Source organism: Silene latifolia, unplaced genomic scaffold (assembly GCF_048544455.1).
Source record: "Silene latifolia isolate original U9 population unplaced genomic scaffold, ASM4854445v1 scaffold_221, whole genome shotgun sequence".
Classification (NCBI taxonomy): domain Eukaryota; kingdom Viridiplantae; phylum Streptophyta; class Magnoliopsida; order Caryophyllales; family Caryophyllaceae; genus Silene; species Silene latifolia.
The window spans coordinates 11,161-17,981 of record NW_027413175.1 but is presented as its reverse complement, the minus strand read 5'-3'; the positions used below and the strand labels follow the sequence as shown (position 1 = coordinate 17,981).

The window sequence follows — 6,821 nt, the reverse complement described above, 5'->3', positions numbered from 1 at the left end:
AAGAGCTTAAACTGCGCACGACTTAATAAACTTCAAATCAGTCGGTCTTTAAGGACAAGGACACTCTTGATCATTGATGGATTTTGCCTGAATGGAAGAAATTTCATCGTATATTTTAAATCTTCAAGTACCTTGCTTTCCTTTGAACAAGTGTAGACCATGAGTAGTTGACGGTAATTCTTCATTTATTCATGGTTGTCTGATAGAATTTTACTCGAGAGAATAAAACTCGTATGAGGGCAGCGGAAACAAAGAAAGAACAAACAAGATCCGAACGTATTAGGTACGACCCGATCTGATTTGTAAGGATATTTGACAAACTAGACCTATAATTTTTCAATGTGGTTGATTGAACTCAAGACCTATTGAGAAACAATCTAGTTAGACTCGAATCGCGTCGAAAACTAACTTAATTTTGGTATGTAAACTACACTCCCAAAACAATAAAAAAAAAACACAAGTTTTCTTTTCTTATTCTTATCTTATCATTTTTGAATGGTTAATTCCAAAGCAAAAGCAGGCTACAAATAGCCAAGCAAATCAGCGGTTTAGGAGCTACAAGCAAATGAAAGGCTAGCAATAAACTTGCTAATTAAAGACAATAAAGCTAGGTAATTATGGCTAAATAAATTACCCAAAAGCTAATAACTAAATAAGACATAATCCCTTTATTAACTATCACAAAATTAAGCTGGAAAATGAGCAATTCAACGGACCCAAGTAACCAGGGGCACGCAACGACTCCTCGAACAAAAATAATCCTCATTTGAGCTACTCATTTTCGTATCATACCCTCCCCCTTAGAAGAGAATTGACCTTAATTCTTGTAGTATTGCTCCTCCGGGATCAAAACTGAAGACGACCAGCAAGATAGCGAAAATGATGATGAACACGAGTCTTATTTGCCTTATTTTCAGAATACTCTTGTGCCAAACCAGCTTGTCCCATAATTGCTTGTGCCTTCCTCCCCTCCACCCTCCGTGCACAACTCTAGGTAGGCCAACGCGATCCTTCTTGACGATCAAGCAAATTGAACTCGCATATCTTTGGATGGTTGCAGCACAACTCTTCACTTGACAATCGAACAAAGAATAACGTGACTGACCTTGCAACTCAAAAAGAACAAGCATGCACTGGTGTAGTTTAGAAAACAATTCGAACCCATAACCATACTCAAATGAATCTTTCTGATCTTGCAACTCCAAACTTAGCTCATATTGCAGACTGAATTTATGGACACATTCAAATTGGAATTCCGAATTCAACAAATGGCGCAAACAAGAGGATCCCTTCTTAGTTACTGCATTCTCGCTTGGTTTAACAACGAATTCGAACTCATTAACAAACAAGCAAGTCAAATAAGATGAATTCCTGAATGTTGCAGCATCCTTCGCTTGAAAAACAACCAAGAAACAACCAGTCTGATTTTGCAACATCAGAGGATCAATTATGCATCTCCTCGGCTCAATAATTAGATCGAATTCAGACGCATCCTCAAGTGAGTAGCACGATGCTTCAAAACCAGAAACTAGTCTCGGTACTCGAGGATAAAACACGAGCTGCAAGAATATAAAAGCATGATCGAAGTTGAGCATTAACAATGAACTAGAACCGTCTTTTAGTTTGTCATCTTCAACACACACTATAAGCTCGTTCATCATGTTCAATTCCCAACTCCTCCTCGATTGAAATTCACACCAAGAACAACCAGGCTGCCCTTCTTGATTGACGAACATGCCTTGTGAAGAAACCGGATTCCAGAATAATATAGCATCGATTTTTGCTTGCAAATTACCCTAGTAGCCGCCCCAAAATTTACTAGAACCGAATGCATTCCTTAACACCTGAATATCAGCCCAATAATAATCTGGACAAATCTGAAATTCGAGAGCATCAATTGTATTCGGGATTAGCTGAACGAATCCAACAAACCCCTGGCCAGAATTGAAGGAAGCACGTAGTCTATGGGCATTGGAGCTGAAATTGGTACAACCATCCCCATACTTGTCAAAGTTTGGAGGTTGATTGACATCAATGGAAAACCCAACATTGAAAACAGCATGTTCCTCATCCTTATACAACAACGGTTCAACATATTCATCGAATACCGGAGGTAAATCGAAATTAATCGCATAATCGTTCTCCACTAAAGAAAATTCAGAAAAGTACAAATTTTCCTCGTGGTGCCCCATCTGTTTTGTCAACATAGGATCGTCTTAATTTAGGAAAATCAAGAGCCGAAACTCTGATACTACTTATGATACGAATTTTACTCGAGAGAATAAAACTCGTATGAGTGCAGCGGATACAAAGAAAGAACAAACAAGATCCGAACGTATTAGGTACGACCCGATCTGATTTGTAAGGATATTTAACAAACTAGACCTATAATTTGTCAATGGGGTTGATTGAACTCAAGACCTATTGAGAAACAATCTAGTTAGACTCGAATCGCGTCGAAAACTAACTGAATTTTGGTATGTAAACTACACTCCCAAAACAATAAAAAAAAACACAAGTTTTCTTTTCTTAATCTTATCTTATCATTTTTGAATGGTTAATTCCAAAGCAAAAGCAGGCTACAAATAGCCAAAATCAAATCGATTCAGAGCTACAAGCAAATGAAAGGCTAGCAATAAACTTGCTAATTAAAGACAATAAAGCTAGGTAATTATGGCTAAATAAATTACCCAAAAGCTAATAACTAAATAAGACATAATCCCTTTATTAACTATCACAAAATTAAGCTGCAAAGTGAGCAATTCAACGGACCCAAGTAACCAGGGGCAAGCAACGATTCCTTGAACAAAAATAATCCTCATTTGAGCTACTCATTTTCGTATCATTGTCGATCAAGCAAGCTTCAAGGAACATTGTTCGTGCTCTTTTTGCTATCCAAATCCTCCAAGCTCTGCTTCATATGGGTCATCGCACTCCTTCTTCCTCGTGGACATAAAGAGCCTTGCAAATACCTTCGAACAAATCTCGCACTACGTGACAGATTGATGTGAGTAGCTTGAAATCCTCATGCGGTGGACTGGTCAAGAGAGTATCGAAGTGTTCCACCTCGAATTCCTCGGCATCTCTCGCGGTCAACAAGTCAAGTAAATTCTCGGCATCTACCTTGGATTCCTCGTCGTCTCTCACGGTCTTCAACGATCCAGGCCGGGGCAAGTTCAAGCATGATGGGCTTAAATAAGAAGTCGAAATAACTCGCTCTGCGGAATGCTTCAAACTGTCTAACCATTGTCGAGAAGCTCCATTGCTTGCTTCTTGATAACTTGGAAGAGGATCAAACTCAAACGTCCAAAATATTTCGAAATTCTCGCGGTTTTGGCAATGACTTGAACTATCCTATCGATCTATGGTCAAGTATTGAAATGAGCCACCTGGGATGCCTCAAATGCTTCAGTGGCCAATGGGACATGTTGCTTGCTTCATAGCTTGGAAGAGAAATAAAACGACCCAACTCGGAGTTGCTTGCGCCTGATGAGACAAGTGCGTTGCTTGATGAGAAACCAAAATGAGCCATCGAGAAAGTGTCAAATTCTCCCACGGTGGACATCAAACTATCTAACTCGGACTTCAAACGATCTAACTCGAACTTTCTCATAGTCTTCAACGGTCGACGTGACATGCTCATTGCTTGATATAAATGAATTGCCTTGCCCAAGATGCCTCAAATTCTTCAACGATCGCCACAGCATGTTCTTTGCTTGACAGCTCAAAAGAGAATCGAAAGGACCTACTCTGAACTTCTGGCTGAACCAAGACGCCTTGTAAAGTGCCTTCAGTTCCTGGGCACACAAACAAAGAAATCCCACATTTGCATACAGGCATGTGCACATTATTAATAAATATGACTGATGAATGGTCTAATTAAATGCTTATTCATATAGGCTGCGTAAAATGAGAAAGCAGCTGATCCACTGGGAAAATGACGTGAGAGGTTACCTGCTTCAGAGATTTGGTGATCATTTAAAATTGATCAAGAATACAGGAAGTGAAAAACAGTCAACGAAATAAGGAGAAGAAATACGGAACTGAGATAAGGAAAAAGCACACACAAAAATTGGTCATTGATTGTTTTCTTCCTAAACTGAATTTTCCATCCTTCGACAAAAGGAAAAGAGCTCCTTTCATCGTCGTCAAATCTCGGATTCACCATAGCGGAAAGCCTCACCAAGCTACCAGGCCAACAAGCGCTCTAAGTTAGTGTTTCCGTCTCGCAACATCGCTACAAGTGACCCATGCCGCCAGGGCTCTCCTCATTCGCTCCTTCGTGTCGTCGTTTGTCCCTGCAGTTTGCTGGGGTTCTCCATTGTCACCAGCGTGGACACATGTGAGGTATAAGCTAATCCATGGAGAAGTTTTGAATAAGGAAAGACAAAACAGAAGCAAGAAAGTAAATACAAAAAAAAGCCTTCTTACTTTTCTCAAGTATTCTGTAATTTCGTCCCTCCACACGCAAAACAAAATTGGATTCCTCACCATCACCACTAATCTCATCACCGTGAGCCATTTATCATTCATGGTCACAAGTCGAATTCCGATCACCACCTATTCAATAAGAATAGACCGCAATTAGTTTAATTGCTAGAAGGCAAAAGCTGGAATGAAACTGTTTCAAAAGTTCTTCGGGTTAAATTGGGTCGATCAAGGTTCGAATTCTGGTCAGAAATGGGTTCAATATTGGGCGAAAATGTAGCCAATATCCAGGTCGGCACCTATCCAACAACAATAAGATCCAGTTAGTCTTATATTAAGAAGGGAAATTCGATAGTATATCAGAATTTTGTGGGTCAAATTTGGTCAGAATGCTGATAGAGCGGATTTTAAATGAAATCGAATTTACTCCTTCTGCTGTGGTAATGGTGCGACATCCTTCGGATGAAGAAATGCACTCCTGGCTAATTACCAATATGGTTCTTGCATAAACAGAGTCAAAGCCAAAGTCCAGTTAGAAGCGATCATGATCATAAATTTCAAGGATTTGGTAAGAGAGAGACGAAGTGAATCTATCAATGAAATAGATGGTGAAATGAGAATATGCATAGGGATAAAAAACGAAGTGTGGTGTGCAGCAAGGTAAAAAACAGAGCCCCAAAACTCCATGTGTGCCTTGTAAGTTGTAATGGAAAAATGGAGAAAATGATATTACGACATACCCCGAAATCAGTGTTGCGAGTTTTAACCTAATAAGAGAATGGGTGTATGAGCATACCTTCATTCTTCGTATGAGCAAGCAGCATGAGAAAAGGGTCCATATGAGAATGTATAAATTAATGTATTGATGATGATATGAGAAAAGAAACGAAATGGAGTGTGAAGCGAAGCAGACGATCAATGGAGTTTTGGTTTAAAATGTCCAGTAAATGGATAAGCAAGGGGTTCATGCTTGGTGTTTAAATATTAGAGGTTTGCACTTGATCAGTGGAAAGAAAAACAAACGCTTATTTATGCTAATCAATGTGTTTGTCCGTTATGAGTCATAGTATTCATTGTCTAACGATGGCCATGAATGATTAGGATGGTAATTGCCTTTTTCTCAAGATTAAATTCAAACAAAGTCAGCATACAAATTTAAGGAGCATTTGAAGTTGTTGACCGAGTAAATGGGTGGCCAATTACCCATGTTAACGAGGGAAATAGTTATGTTACCTGTCATGGCTATACATAGTTTGCTTGAGAGTAAAATCAAGTAAAGATGGATAAAAAGTATCGTCTACTAAGTCAAAAATTGACACTTTGACTACCAAAATTTACATGCCACTCTTTTAAACTGCTTATGAACTTTCAAGTCAAACCAAATTCACACGGGTAGGACTCGTATGACTTTAAAGTCAAGTAAACAAAAAATTCACATGGGTACTCTTACGATAAGTTAAGTACTCGTGGACTTTCAAGTCAAACAAACAAAATTTCACACGGGTATTCCTAGAGGTAGCAATCGGGTCATCGGGTCGGGTCAACCGGTCGGGTCATATTGGGTTCGGGTCATATCGGGTCAGCCACCCCTTTCGGGTCGGGTTCGGGTCATTATCGGTTGGGTCATTTCGAGTCAAATGATGTATCGGGTCGGGTCGGGTTTGGGTTGGGTCTTTATCGGATCGGGTCATTTCAGGTCAAATGATGTATTGGGTCGGGTCGGATCGGGTTTGGGCCGGGTCATTATCGGGTTCGGTTACTTTATCACATTACTTCAATTTTTGACCATTAAATTTAGTTTTAAGCATTATTTGGTTTAATTACTTCATTATTAAGTCAAACATAACAATCTAATTACAAAATCACTTTCATTTTGATCAATATTAAGCTTAATAATTGTCGGTTCATCAATTTAATCGGGTCAATATCGAGTCGGGTATGGGTCAGGTTCGGGTCACCAATCATCGGGTCAAGTCGGGTTACGGGTCGTCATCGGGTCAGGTCGGGTCGGTTTCGGGTCACTGGTTATCGGGTCATGTCGGGTTACGGGTCATCATCGGATCGGGTCGGTTCCGGGTTAGGTTTGCTCGGTTTCAGGTCGGGTCATTCGGGTCGGGTCAGACTTGCCAGCTCTAGGTATTCCTACGATAAGTTAAGTGCTCGTGGACTTCCAAGTCAAATAAAAAAAAGGTCGAGACCTCACCACGTCAAAACACCCAAAAGGTGTACGTGACAAGGTCCCGAGGAGGCAATTTGTAGGCACGGAAATTTTATTAAAGTGCCGAAAATAAAACAAAATAATTTATTTTAAGTTAATATCAAATTTTAGCTTAATTTATTTATATTTGTCCCGCTTAACGGAATCCGGATCGACCCATTGCAAATTGGGTTAT

At 39.7% G+C, this 6,821-nt stretch overlaps 1 long non-coding RNA gene across 1 annotated transcript; it reads right to left on the bottom strand.

Moving 5' to 3' along the window:
• Nucleotides 1–2,616: 2,616 nt before the first annotated feature.
• LOC141638866 (uncharacterized) lies at nt 2,617–5,409 on the bottom strand. The gene is made up of 3 exons (XR_012542279.1): nt 5,225–5,409; nt 4,432–4,560; nt 2,617–4,308 (listed from the first exon to the last, which is right to left on the bottom strand). It is a non-coding gene; the product is annotated as an uncharacterized LOC141638866 (long non-coding RNA).
• Nucleotides 5,410–6,821: the final 1,412 nt, after the last annotated feature.